The following is a 14,138-nucleotide window of genomic DNA, read 5'->3' as shown; positions in this document are numbered from 1 at the left end:
CTTGAAGCTGAAGGTTTAATCTGAAACTGAAGGGATTAAACAGCAAGGTTTGCTCAGCCTTTCCTAAGGAAGGTCAGGTGGGAGTTGTTAGCAGTAAGGGAGAACAGATGGGCTTTGTTAGCAGTCAGTCTCAAATCCTTCTGAGTCAGGAGGAGCGTGGAATGGGAATGTATGGTTTTGCATTTCTCTTTCAGGGCTGATAATGTGGTTTTATTTTGTGGGGTACTCCCAGTATCTAGAGAGTTAGGAGCAGCTGAATGTTTAATTAAACATTGTTTAATGATAACTTATTTGGCTCTTGAGGCATTTGTAGTTAGTTACAACCTCACTAAACTGGCCAAGTTTTTGCACCTGTCTCTGCTCTAATATTTTCTACTCAGAACAGAGTAGAACTTGTTGCTAGTTATTTCCATGTGCTGTGGAAGAAGAAATAATGAAAAAGAAAAGAAAAAAAAGGTGATATTTTAGGTAGTTGTACATGATATTGAGAAATTGCTGTTTAAAATCCATATTTTTTATAAGTATTGAAAAATTGCAGCAGGCGAAGAAAAGAATCATTGACATGTTCCTAAGTTTAGAAAACAGCTTGCTGTGAGAAGCTGACAACAATCTGTTTGCTGTATCCATTATGCAATTGAGATATCACTTGATTACAGCATATATATTTATAGTGGTTAATAGAAAGTACTTAAATCTAGCAGAGAAAGGCACAATTAATGTCTAGTGACTGAACCACAGTAAGCTGCATAAGGAATTCGGGACAGCTTTGTAAAAATAATGATAATTAAGTGCCAGAATAGATTACTATTGGATTGTTAAATTCACCATCTTTGGAGTTCTCAGTGTTTCACAAGCTAAGACACTCAGCACTCCTTCAGGCTGGAATACTGCTGCTGGAGCTGGTGGTAGGCTTACTGTCTTCCTTTTTCTTCCAATAGGTGGTATGCAAGAGTGTGCTATTTTCTCAAAGATTTCCCTTACTTAGACAGTAATTCCTACAGTTAAACACAGGGATGCATAATTGAGATCTAAGGAAGTATGGATCATGACAAAGTAAACTTGTGTGTATTGTGATCTGTTTTGTGTTTTGTTTTGTTTGTTTTTCCTTTGGTTTTGTGAACCCACAAGCTTCAGAGTGCTGACATCTGAGTGGTAGTGTCTCACCGAGAGGGAACGGAGTCGCTCAATGAGGGTGAATTTATTTTTCCTCTTCATCCCTTTATAGTGACCTTGTATTGTAGCAATACTAGTAAAGCTCAATTTCTTGCTCAGGAAGGAAGAAAATGTTAATTTATGAAGATTTACATCATTACCAGGAGCAAGCTGTGTTTATGAGCAGAAAATGAATAATCTTGTGTTGCAGATGATATTTTAAAGGAGACCTAAAGGAGTGAAGGCTTCAACTCAGTAGTTTCTAAGGAGAGTTGCTATGACAAGACCTTCAAATTACACACAAGTCTCTTAAAACCTACTGAAACAGAACGGTTTTGGTAGAGCCTTTGGAGAACAGGAAACAATGAATTAGTCACCAGCTGCTGCCCACAGAAAGCTGAGCTACAAGCAGCAGCTGGGACCGTGGGTTTTCTGATTATGTAATTGAACTATGGAGTTTGTTTTATTTTAGTCCTCTTTCCTAGATCAAAATAGGTTGCAGAGGCATCACTGGGGAAATGCTGTATAACAGAACAGAGTTTCCTGTTAATTTACCTGAAAGTAAAGTCTGTCACAGGATTTGAGACTGAAATAGCTCACGTAAAACAGAGAAGTGAGAAACAGTCATGAGAGAAACAGATGCTAGAGATTCAGAAGGTTTCAAATCAACACTGATGTGTTCAACGTGCTGATCCTAGAGAAATAAGATAACAGAAAGATGAACAAACGTTGCATACAGAAAAGCAGTTCTGTGTCTGTAAAATCTCCCATGTGAGAAAGACAAGTATCTCATGCTCTTGCTAAGCGATGTGATAGTTTATAGTCAGTGTATTATACCAAAACTAAATAAATCATTCCTGGAAACTCCTAACCCTTGCCAGTTGATGGCTTCTCCATTCATTTCACTCACAGAAGTAACATCAGATCTTGAATACGTTTACTACAAAACATTAACCTGTATTATGATTGCCTGTTATTGATAACAAAAAAGAAAAGCACTTATATAATCAGTGAAGCTGGGAAGTGCAAGGATAAACTATCAACTGATATCAAGTCTCCTGAGGTTCTTTTCTTACAGATACTGAACATATCATAGCATCAGGTGTAAATATGTACGTATATGTTTATTATCATAAAATATGATTTTTTGTGTGTGTGTAATTAAGCATAATGATAGAATCAGTAGGATCTGTTCTACTTGATGATTCTTAAAGCAATCCCCTCAGTAGGTTTGCAGATGACACCAAGCTCAGTGGTGCAGTCGATAGCATTGCAGAGAAGGGAAGTCATCCAGAGGGACCTGGACAAGATGGAGAAGTGGACCCATGAGAACCTAATGAGGTTCAACAAGGCCAAGTGCAAGGTGTTGCACTTGGGTCAGGGCAATCCCAGGTGTTTATACGAACTGATTCTAATTCAGTCAATGTTTTATTTCCTCTCAAGCCATACCATAGAAGTAATCAAGTGCAAGAACAACCGAAGAAATCAAGATGAAATTACAGCCACCTACTGGGAATTTATTCCATAAAATCCATGCAACAATACTTGAAGACAATTACAGTCTGCATTTGAAATGCAGATCAGATTTCTACATGATCTGGATTCACAAGGTAAAATCCCAGTCTCTTTGAAGTCAGCTGGAAAAATGTCATTAACTGTCATTAAAATATTCTCATTATTAAGGTCAGGTTTTAGGAGTCAATTCTGAAAGGAGTTACTGCTGAGCATTGTGCTTATTAAGAAACTTATTTTTAATGATCTTTCTCTTCCATTTGAGAGTATTTTTCCATTCATATGAGCTTGTTTGCCTACTTTGTGTTTAGACTCCAAATTCTTGAGGGCAAAAATTAGTTTAAGAATACTGTAAGTCTCTTAACGAAAGGGCTTATGATTTCAGTGTGAGCATCTGGATTCTACTAGAATGCAATGGTTTAATAATAATTGCATGTTAAACAGCTAGGAGGAAAATTACATACAGCAAGGCAATTAACTGCAATGTCGTAATGTAGGCTACTACCTACCATTGGTGTTTCATGGTAATAGGTGTTGAAAGAGACTGCAGCAGAAGGTGCTGTATATGTGAAATTCAAGAGCTACTGTTTAAACTTAAATGATGTTGACTAAAAGTCTGATTTCACCCTTGAAAGCCAGTTATTTAATGCTGTGTCATTTTTTAAAACCCAAGATGACCTGGCTGACAATTACAGATAGGAAACAGAGCTAGTCATTGACATCAGTGATCTAAAGTACCCTTCTGCTTTTACCTCATATGAGGGAATAGCTACAAATTGCTGGTGTGGTTGGTGATATGTAGACTGTCTTCACTTAGAGAGAAAAAAGCCCACACATTCAGATCTAATTCATATGTGTTTGACAGTCTCAAGGCTTTCACAGATGATGGTCCTGTCCTGAACAGAAATCACTAAATGACACAAAAATTGCATGGTTGCATAAACTTCTGCAAAGTAGAAAGGGAAGAGAGATGTTCATTACATTTTGTTATACTGTGAAGTTTTTCTTCCCCTTTTCATGTGTGTATTAACAAGCAGATTTTGTCTGCCTTGATTTCTGCCATAGAGCTAGGAATACAACTGAGAACAGATTTTGCCAATAGATTGATGCTAAATGCAGGGAAAAAATGTATTTTATTCAGATGATATGGAAGGTGGATGGTTCTGCTAGAAGTTTTTTCATCTATTTCTCTGTAACTTCTAAAGTCAAGGGAATTTTGATGCTGTTGTTTTCATAAAATACAGAATAAGTCTGAACTCTTATAACAGAAAATATGTCTAAAATATAATGTGTTGTAATAACAGGCAAGAGGTACAGCAGATGCTGATTTCTTCTCTCTGCTGACAGTGACAGGATCCAAGGGAATGGCATGGAGGTTGGGTTTGAGAAAAAGGTTCTTCGCCAGAGGGTGGTTGGGCACTGGAACAGGTTACCCAGGGCAGCAGTCACAGCATCGTGCCTGTAACATACTCTCAGACCTAGTGTTTGAATTTTGGGTGAGCCAGGAGATGAGCTCCATGATATTAGTACTTAATACCAAAGCTTCTCATTTATTTTACAAATTGGCATCAAGATCAGCTCTGCTGCCACCCAGAAAAAATATACCCTGTGTCAACATGAACTTGACTCCTGAATTTTCTCACTTTTATTGTTTCCTTCCCTACAGGTAAGTATTATACCAATAAATATTCCGAACGGTAAATCATGAAGAGGCTTCCTACTCTTTCTCTTAAGTACTAGAAGTGAAGTATCATGCAGTGGAAGTGGCTCGGAAAAACAGTCTTGGCAAAACTTCTGAAGAAATAATACTTGAAACATCTTTGGTTTCCTTATGACAGAAAGTCACATGGTTTTAGCTCTAGGTCCGGGCCTAGGTCTACCTTGTGTATTGCCAAGAGTGTAATAGGCTCTCTTTAGGGATAAGAAATAAAGTATTTGATCCAAAAGAATCTGTTTGGATATACTTACATGACTTCCTACCATGGAACTATCCAGCTATTCATGTTTCTATTTTTTAATTTATTTTATTGAGTCAAAATGGAAGAAAGGATTGTTTGCTTTTCAAGCAGTGCACATACAATAAAGGAACATATGACAAAAATCAAATTGAGTTTTGATAATGTGCTATCATTTGAGACTAAGAGAAAACCTACCTTTGGGTACTCATCAACAATTGATATGATATTTGATTTAATATGAAAAATAAATAAATTATGAATATCTAATGCAATAATTAATATAGCAATTTGCACGTCAAGGAAATAGTCATTTGTTCAAAACTTTCCAATTATCTTATCCATATGCCAAAAGAGTTCCAAAAGTGTTTTATCAGTTTCTAGCACACATCCTTTACCAAACAGTTTTTCTTCTTTTCTAATCTGTGATTAGAAATCTTTTTAGGAAATACTTTTCTTAATTAAGGGAATATTTTATCATTTTCTGTTCTCTATAGATTCAAAAAGGAAACAGATAAAAGTATTTCGAGTCTGTTTTTAAAAGTTAGAACCAACTCTCTTGATAGTTTAGAAGGAGAGGTAGGGGCTATTTTATATGGAGGAATGGAATACAATGAAAGAGTATGTGTGAAGAAACTGGTATAGTCTACTGTTCTGTCCTCAAATCTTGCCCTCTCTGTTAAGTAAATATTAATGTTATGGGGTGTATTGTAAACTATTTCAATAGGAATACAGTCTTTGTGAAAAAAAACTCTGAGAGTGATTTCAGATACCAAAGCCTTGGTAAAAATTGAACTTCTATGAAAATTAATTCCCTTGTATTGGTGCTCAGGCAGATGTGCAGTAACCCAGACTTGAATACATTTATGGTATATGTTCTCCAGATTCAAGAGAGTGAAGTATTAGAAGAGAGGTTACTTCTTCATTTTTTGATCATACTTTTAAAAAGAATGTCCAGATTCAAAAAGAGGAGAAAATTTGGAATGTAACAAGTCTTCTGAGGATCTGCAGAGGGAACTGGAATCATTTAGAATGGAGAAGAAGCAGCTCAGGGGAGACAGTATGGTTGTAGGGAGGTTGGGTTGGTCAGTCTTTTCTCTCAAGTAACAGTGATAAGATCGGAAGTAATGGCCTCATGTTGTGCCAAGGGAATTTGAAGTTTGATGTAAGGAGAAATTCCTCATCAGAAAGACTCATAATGCATTGAAACAGGCTGCCTTGGGAGGTCATGGAGTTGCTGTGTCTGGAGGTGTTCAAGAAAAGATTAGATGTGGCATTGAGGTACATGGTTTAGGGGTCATAGTGATGGTGGGTTGATGATTGGACTGGATGATCTTGGAGGTGTTTTTGAACAGCGGTGACTCTTTGATTCTATAATTCTGTAACACATGGAAATGAGTACTGGAAATAGGGATTCTTATGGAGCTTGATAGACCTTAAAGATTGTGTTAGAAACTCTTTCTTATTAGGTATCTACCCTTCCCACATAATTTTGATTCACAATTTTTTTATTTCTAGCGCTCATAAATATTTCACTTTTTACTAGGTTTTGAATGACTGATTAATGCAGTGGCCTAGGATTGATTCATGGTTTCTGTTGAACTACTGTTTTAAAGGTGTTGATGTCTGAAACCATATAACTCTTCACATGGGAACTGCTGAATCAAGGCCTGAACATCTGATTGATCACCGAGCGCTGAGTCAGCCCTGCGAGCACAGGTGAAGGCAGTTCACCTGTGCTGCTGGACCTATTTAAGAGCTGACTACCAGTGGGGAAGGATCTCTACTGGAAATCCCTGCTTTGGAGTTTTACAGCGAGCTTGGCACATGGGTAAGCGCTCTATCTATTCTCTTTTGGTATAATAACCTGCTTAGCCAAACTCTCTTGTTTATTTCATAATTGTAACATCTGTATTTTCATTGATTATACACTCTTCAAGCAATTAACAACTATACTGCATAGAAAAGTCTTTAATGAAACTAAACAGTAACTTGACCGTACAAGGAGTATTGAACATTATGACGCTGAAAGCGTAGTAAGGTAGCATATGTATTTTATATCTTTATTTCATTTTTATTTACTTCTCATCTGCTCTTTGACCTCGTCAGAGGCACATTTTCCTATTAAGGAAACCAAATGTTTGAGTTGTTACTATTATTTTTTTAAGATTAAAATTAGTACTTAGCATTCTGATTTCAGGAATAAAGTGTGAGTCCCAGGACTCACAGGCTGGGTAGTTCTTGATTTAAAGCTGTGTTTATGTATTTTGAATCATCTTGGAGCCAAAGTGTTGAATTATTATTCTTAGCTGCCACGTGGGGGGAAAAAAACAAACAAACAAAAAAATGAGCGCCATAATTTATATAAACAAAAACTGATGGTAATGAACAGAGCTAGGGTAACTACTAGTAAACTTGTGCAAAGCATACAAAGTCGAGATATTTAGATTTTTAACAGCATTAAGAGCTTTGTATTTATTGAACAGTTCATTAATGTAGGAAAACGTGACTTTTCTGCCCTTGCACTTCTCAGGTTGTCTATTTCATCCCGTTACTGTACTTGTCTGAAAAACAACATTTGAAGTCAGTGTAGTACTTTAGAAGTTGGAATGATTCTGATCTTTGACATTTTGAAGTAATAGACAATTGTACTCTTGCAAAACATAAGTAAACATAAGTACTCTTACAAAACATAAGTAGGTCACAGTAGTTCTGTATTCTAGATTAGCAGCCATTATTTCACATCTCAAGGCTACTATTGCACTGAACAAAATGACTTACACTTTCTCACTTGTTTTTCTTAAAATAATTATTAATAAAAAAATAATGGATGTTATTCATAAAAATGAATATATGAATTCATAAAATAACTAGGACTGGAGGAAGCTTCTTCCTAGATAGTAGCCAAAAGATGAATGCCTTCTTAAAATTTTCTGTATTAAAGTCCATTGGCTTCATTATTTGAGCACCTTCTATGTTGTTCAATCAACCAAATGAATAAAATAGGTCTCAGGCTCTGTGCTCTTGCATCTTCTCCCAAAGTGAGAAAATGTGTGCAGCAGATAGTCTTTTTGTAAGTGGATCATTCGACCTCCCACCTTCACAACCATTTATGTTAATTGGAAGAAGAGAAGTTCAAAGAAATGTATTTCAGTCCTGGAAAAGACAGAGTGAATTTTGCCGTAATTCTTTCTAAGACAGTATGATCTGCAGTGCTGCATGACTCCATTATCTACTTATGTTTTTGTTACATGCTTGATAATACAATAACCCATGCAACCTTTGGCTGTGGTAATACAATAGCCCATGCAACCTTTGGCTGTGAGATCGTTAGGAGGGTGGGAGGGGAAAGGCAGTAGACACAAAGCTGAGTGACAGGTAGAAAGGCAGTTGGGCTTAGGGGTAAAATGACACAATCAAGGGTTTAGAGAGCACATAGACATGAAGTAGGTCTGTTTTCAGAACAAAAGATGAGAAGAAAGGGAAACTGGATTTTCAGATCTTCCTTCTGTGAGAATTTAGGAAGTCTTTAAAAAGTAGTGATGGTAGCTTGCTCATAATGGGAGAAGTGCTGTTTTCTTCTCTTTAAATCCATACTTCAAGATTTTCATTATGGTATCACTTAATAGAATGATATCTGTTTGGATGTAGGTAGAAAGGATTCAGATTCCAGTTACATTTCTCCTGTGGCTGTCTTCTAACAGCAGATAGGTGTTTATTTCATGTGATGTCAGAGAATGTAACTGATGCAAGAATGACATAAACGCTCAGATCTACATGGTATAAAATGTTTCAGAAGAGAACTGGAGAAAAGATATTTCTTTTGTTTTCCTGCACACAAATACTCTCTATATGAAAATAAATAAATGCCTTATTTGTGATGAACATACAAAATTATGTATGTTTCAATTTTAGATGTGAAGCTTCAAAGTGTAGCTGAAATTTTTTACCTGCAGAATAATACCTAGTGATGATAATGGCACTATTGCTCTACTGTTTGACATTCATTTTTGCATTTGGTTAGATTTTACAGTCAACTTTAAAAAAAAAACCTAAATTTTTTCCATATTGTTATGCCTATAGGCATTACACTAGGAAGTGTAATAGCACATTCAGGTAGTGTTGTTATTTTATAACTGAGGTATTCAGAGTAATTGGGGAAAATAAGCATGTAAATATATTTCCTAGGGTGAAGGGGAAAACCACATTTTGCTCTTACTTTAGATGGACATTTCATACTTTTTGGTTCAGAAAATAGCACTTTGTTATTGTTTATCTTGGAAAGCATATAAAGGTCTTAGTCTTTTCTGTCTTATTGATTCTTTTGAGATCAATTTATTTTACATTGTAACTGCTGTAAGTAACAAATCTAAGGAGAATAGATCAAAAAGGAAAACAAATATAACCTGCAAGCATTCAAGGCTAGGCTGGATGGGACTCCTAGCAACCTGGTCTTGAGGGAGGTGTCCCTGCCTATAGCAGGGGGCTTGGAACAGATGATCTGAGAGGGCCCTTTCGACCCAATCCATTCTATTATGCTTTAAGAAAAAGCTCAGTGTATTCTAGTGTAGTAGATCAATCAATATGGAAATATTTAAATTTTTAAGTGCATGCAAAATAATTATGAAACGCAAGTCTGAGACTGGCTTTTACTGAGTAACTTTCACCCTTCACATATGTATATGTACACATATACATTATATATATAATATATATATATTACATATATATATATATGCACACATACTATAAGCTTTCTCTTCTAACCGTAATGTCAGTCTGAACATTCAGTTTTTCACATATAGCCTAAATTAGAAATGTATATTTAGAGCAGACTCTTTGACATGCATTTCAGAGTAGCAATTATAGCTTCTCTTGTTTAACAGTCAAATGATACTTGAGACTGAATCCCTTGGAGTTCTCTTGCATTTTCACTTTCAGGAACATTGTAAACAACATTATGCACTGAATTTGTATTATAATCTATACAATAAAATTGGTGAAAGAGTCTAGGATTTATATTGTGGCTTATGATTAATATCTGCAAGATTTCATTTTGGTCAGCACTTTCACAACAGGACGTGTAAGTAATGTTATTTTGTTGTTGTGTTTATCTTTCTTATTTCAGAAGTTTTATGCTATATTTTTCAGAGTTGACAGTGTGGGTCTTCTGGCACTTTGAGGCTATAATCTATAACTTGGCATTAGTCATGGTACACTCCATTCATTCTTGTTCTTTTTTTCTGTCAAAAGATCCTATTTATTAGAAGTTAGAAAAAATATTAGAAACAATTTCAAAGATCTGTTCTCGCCTTATACCAAATATTTACTTGATTCCAGAATTTAGCTTCAACAGCACCTCCCTTTATACGACAATTAAATAATATTCTCAAAAGCTATTACATCAAGCACATATTTATATTTAACTGTAAATAAGGCACAGCAAGATTTTTTTCTTTCAGTTTTATAGTAACCGCACAGCTACCCTTAAATTCAGGCTGCAGCAGATTGATCAAAATAGCTGGAGCTAATTTACATTTCAAACAGGCGACTCCAAATTTATCTTAGCACTTTCGATGCAGTTGCACACTCAGCAGTGAACTCTTGGAAGACCCTTGTTTTCCTCTGGGGATGCTGATGTCACCTGCCTTTGTACTCCCTATCTTCTCTCTAGCTCGCTATTTGGTCCAGAAGATGAGGAGCAGGTGGCAAATTATGAAAGGAGTTGAATGTCCAAGTGCAGCTTCTCTTATTATGGTACTTTTTATCAATAAAATAGATATTTTCTTGGTTTTTTTTTTTGTTTGTTCTGCATTCAGAAGGGTGAGAGTTAAAGTAGGACTCCAAGGCAAAACTCCAGAAAATCTCAAACTCTTTATCCATATTTCATGATCTTAAATAATATTACACATTTTGTGACTAAGTTTCTTCATGTTTTTTAATGGATGAAAATTAAAGAAAAACTAAATACAAGGAGAAAAAACTGGACTTCTGAGCAACAGTTAAAGCCACATTGTCTTTTAGGAGTCAAAAACCAATTCATCCCCAGTTTGTGAATCTGTGAAGCTTTGGAATAGTGAGTAGGTTCAATAACAATCCTTATTCAGCAATGAGAGGGTGCTACAAAATACTAACTGCAGATCATTTCTTAGTATTTGTAACATATAGTTGTTTTTCTTTATGAAAAATTTAAGTATTGTGTAATTGTATTTAATCTTTTTCTGACTCTCATAAGTAAGTTCTGTATACATAGACCATGCAAGCAAATCAACCTATCCAATACAAGTTTTTAAAAACATTTCTGTTTAAATGATTACTTCTCTCTCTCAGCCTATTATTACTGCAGATAGAATCTGTCCTGAATTTCCTCTGGAGTTCTGAAGCAATGCAGTATTGACTGAGTGCTTTTTCTGCAGAATCAAATCTCGTCCTTCATGTGAGGCGCTGAGGCCCTCCTAGCTGTGAGAGTGCTCAGGAAAAAAAGAATTGCCTCTTTTTTCCTGCCTGTATTTATTCCATTTGTCCCTCAACCAGGTTACATGCAAAGGACCAGATAAATTTCAGATTTAAATAAGGCTAAATAAGTGCTCGTGATTTAACTAGTTGTGTTTTCATCTACATAGAACTCGTAAGATCACCTGCAGAAAAGGAAGATCTGTTGAACAGTTTCCTGGCTGAAAATAGCTCCAGGCCTTAATTCCCTTAAATAAACCTTTTATCTTAATTAATGTGTAAGTTTTTCAAATGTTTCCTAATCACGGTAATTAGTACATCAGGTGCCTGATTCTTATTGGCTCTAAAGACCGATCTTTTATATTTACATATCTACTACATCAACAATGTTACCATGGTTACATAATTACAGTTTAACCTTGCAAGTGGCTTATTGAAATGTTGGGCACTAAAACAGGGACTGAGTCTATATGTACCAATGAAAAAGATGTATATTCTGTGTTTATTGATTGACTACAACTGCTGAGCAAAAATAGTATCCCTAATCAACAAAACTGTGTCAATCAAAGTTCTCCATCCTGAAATTTCTCTCTTTATATTTCTGGAAAGTTAAAAATAGTGGCAGAACATATCGGCGAGATTCTGTGACTTCCTGGATCAGCGTTACTGTACCAAATCCATTTTCAGGAGAGATTTTTCTTTTGGAGATGTGAAACAGGACTTCAAATGGCTTTCATTATCAGCTAACTGAGAAAGAAGAGTAAAAAGGGACTCTACGCTTCATGGGTATAACAGGTTATATTGATCAGCTGGCAATTCTTGGAATGGGTTACATATGTTTTAAATGTCTTTTGGAAATCAGAGATGATAGTGCCATTCAAGGTGGTTTGCTAACAAATAATCTCTATGTTGCTTTGTTGGTTTGTCTGTTTGTAACTGGTAAATTGAAGACTAATAGACGAAAAAGGCAAAGGAAAAGAGATGTGAAGATCACTGACCATGTGGAAAACTCATTAAATGATGATGCTTGAGCTTTTATTAATTTCTGTGTATAGGCAATTTGAAGACTAAAATACCCTTGGAAGAATTAGTTCTTTTTTTTAATTCTCATTTTTATGACCTTCTAAAAAAGACAGTTGAATATTCTGCTAAAATGAAAACTCAAGCATATAATTTACTGTAAGTTAATGTTACGATATTATGGTAATGAATGAATGAGTTGAGAATCTGTTTATTGTAAGGTGACATTGTTTTGAAAGTAAAGAAAGTTTACTTCCAAACTGTTCAGCTGTACTGGGTCTGTCATTTTATACTTTCCCTAGTTCTATTATTTGATTCTTGGTTTTTACTTGGTCTGTGAAAATTTTTATTAAACATAAATTCCTCAAAGTATGCAGAAAAAATATAATGCTTTGTTTTACTCAGCAGCAATTGATAGAAGGATGTCATTATGTCTGAAATGTCTGTTTTTAATCCAGTAGGGCAAGTCTTCTAGTATTGCTTGCTCTGGGATGTGGCTGGAGGAAGGAATGGCACTCATCTCATTTGCACTGGAGGGACAAATTTCTTTTGGGGTGTTCAGAACAGTCTTCTGTTCATTAGGTGCACCTTCCCTTGTCTGTACAGAGCTTGATTTCTTTCTCCTGACTTTCATGGCATGCTGTGAGCTACATCTGTTTCATTTGAGTTTTCACAATTCAGGTCATTGAGGCATAAAACTAAGAGGTAGAACTAGGAGGTGAGGTGAATTAATATAATCTAAGTGATTATGTGACTTGACTTGAGGTTTTGTGATTTTTCTTTCACACTTATAATTGATATTACGCTCAGACTGCAGAAGCTACTGGAAGCTTTTAGACATTGGTGATAAGATGCTAAGCTTTCAGCAATTAATAGGATTGTGATTTTGAAAAGTTTCACCTTCAGTTAAATATCAGATCAACCGTGTGACTTGCTTACATAACTGTATTCACTCGTACCCCATACACCTATTGTTTCACCACAAAATCTTGAGTGGGTGCAGTGTGAGCAAACACCTCTTGGCACCTCAGGCAAAAATGGAGAGGTCACAAATGGCCTTTGAAGAATAATGCAGAAGGAAAAGCTCTAAAACTACGTCCTTGTTTTTCCTCTCCATTCATTTCCTAATGTATTTTGGCAGAAAATTTCATTGCAGAGCTTTACTTGGAAAAGCCCCTAACATTGGAGACAATGAAAATGTACAGGTAGTTGTCCTCTAGATAGCTATCTTTCCTTCCTCGAAAAAAAGAAAAAAAGAAAAAAAAAAGAAAAAAAAAAACCCCTAAAAAAACTAAAAAAAAGTACCAAGCAGCTTAAATAATCCTAATTCTCTGGAGTGCTGGTGCTTGATATTTACTCTTTCTCATAGTACAAAGTTCAATTTTGCTTTCTCTTCAAACCTTACATCACAGAATCACCAAGGTTGGAAAAGACCTTCAAGATCATCCAGTCCAAATACACAGTAATGCAATAAAACACTTACGTGAACATGGTAAAGAAAAATACCTGTAATCACTGGCTATTGTGCAGTTTCTGCTTACAATTTCTGGTAGAGAATGCTTTCCTTCTTACTTTATTATTCTTTTGTTGTAGTAGTTGTGTTGCTGTTGTTTTAAACAGCAGCAGGACAAACGTGGCCATTGGGTGCAGATTGTGATAAAGTCCAAACTCTGCGGAGCTCCATACGTGTGGGTCTGGATTCTGCAAAACTCCTTTGGGAAGCTTTGAAGGCAAGTGCAAAAAGAACACTACTGCTGCTCCCCGATGCTATGGTCTGTGAGGTCAGTAAGCTGTATCCTGCTGTGTAGTGTCCTGCTACTTCTCTGCTCTGAGCTGAGAGAAGGCAGTGGGTGACCAGTATGTACTTTGGAGAGAAAACTGAGAGGAAAAAAGAGCTGAATCTCTACCTAGTAAAGTAATTGGCTTTAGTTTTGTTCACTTTTTTTTTTTTCTTCCAAGAATTCTTAAGGTAAATTTTTTTATATTAATCATAAAATGTGGCTTATTTCAAAGTTGGTAGAATTGGTCAGAAAAAGCCAGTCTGGA

At 35.8% G+C, this 14,138-nt stretch overlaps 1 long non-coding RNA gene across 2 annotated transcripts in view; it reads left to right on the top strand.

The window, feature by feature from the left end:
• Nucleotides 1-13,864, top strand: part of LOC125692178 (uncharacterized) — a 59,262-nt gene extending 45,398 nt beyond the window's left edge. For both annotated transcript variants that reach the window (XR_007376502.1, XR_007376501.1), the window contains exons 9-11: nt 2,596-2,762; nt 6,236-6,450; nt 13,686-13,864. This is a non-coding gene — a long non-coding RNA (uncharacterized LOC125692178). The remainder of the gene's footprint in view (nt 1-2,595; nt 2,763-6,235; nt 6,451-13,685) is intronic.
• The last annotated feature ends 274 nt before the right edge of the window (nt 13,865-14,138 follow it).

Source organism: Lagopus muta, chromosome 4, assembly GCF_023343835.1.
Source record: "Lagopus muta isolate bLagMut1 chromosome 4, bLagMut1 primary, whole genome shotgun sequence".
NCBI classification, from domain to species: domain Eukaryota; kingdom Metazoa; phylum Chordata; class Aves; order Galliformes; family Phasianidae; genus Lagopus; species Lagopus muta.
Note: the sequence above shows the minus strand (reverse complement) of the source record. Positions and strands in the feature narration are given on the sequence as shown.